We start from the raw sequence: 743 nt of genomic DNA, 5'->3' as shown, positions 1-743 counted from the left end.
GAAAAAAAAAAAAAAAAGAGAGAGAGATAGAGAGAGAGAGAGAGAGAGAGAGGAGGAGGAGGAGGTGGCCAGGAACACATGGGGGGGGGAGAGAAAGGGGTCAGGGAGAGAAGGGACAGAGAGTGAGAGAGCAAGAGAGCAAGGAGGGGGCAGGCAGCCCCTTTTATAGTAAGCCAGGCCTACCTGGCTGTTGCCTGGTAACTGTAGGGCAGAGCCTAGAAAAAAATGCTAACACACACACTCTTGTAGATAACCTGTCATCTCTACTCTGTAGGTAAGGCCAATAAAGCCATTGGTTCCCCAAAGAGATCTGTGGTGGAATCTGCTTTTGTTCATTATTGGGACCTTAGGAGGAGGGCAGACATTGTTTTCGCCTCCCCAAGGAAGTAATTTTAGCAACACTAAGCCTACCTGTACACTAAAGACACAGATATATTTTGAAGCCTGTCTACACACACCTGTCCCTCGCCCCATGCATGCACCATAGAAAAAGCCACTGATCCTGAGGGACTAAGGTGTCTTGACTTGGTTGGAGACTCTTCTGTCATTCCCCTTGCTCATCGTCATCCTCAATGGTGTGACCTCTGCACACAGGGAGGCAACCTTATCATGATCAAGAAGTTGAAGAATTGCAATTCATGAGCATGAAAAAAATAAAAATAAAAAGCCACCCCAGAGTTGCAGCCCAAAAGGACACATCGCCACGGAGGGAGAAGGGAGGAAGGTCCTGACTCCTCCATGAA

General features: G+C 47.9%; 1 long non-coding RNA gene across 1 annotated transcript in view; it reads left to right on the top strand.

The window, feature by feature from the left end:
• Nucleotides 1-743, top strand: part of Gm35620 — a 5,970-nt gene that overhangs the window by 2,952 nt on the left and 2,275 nt on the right. The gene's annotated exons all lie outside the window — the stretch shown is intronic.

Source organism: Mus musculus, chromosome 5 (genome assembly GCF_000001635.26).
Source record: "Mus musculus strain C57BL/6J chromosome 5, GRCm38.p6 C57BL/6J".
Classification (NCBI taxonomy): Eukaryota; Metazoa; Chordata; class Mammalia; order Rodentia; family Muridae; genus Mus; species Mus musculus.
Note: the sequence above shows the minus strand (reverse complement) of the source record. Positions and strands in the feature narration are given on the sequence as shown.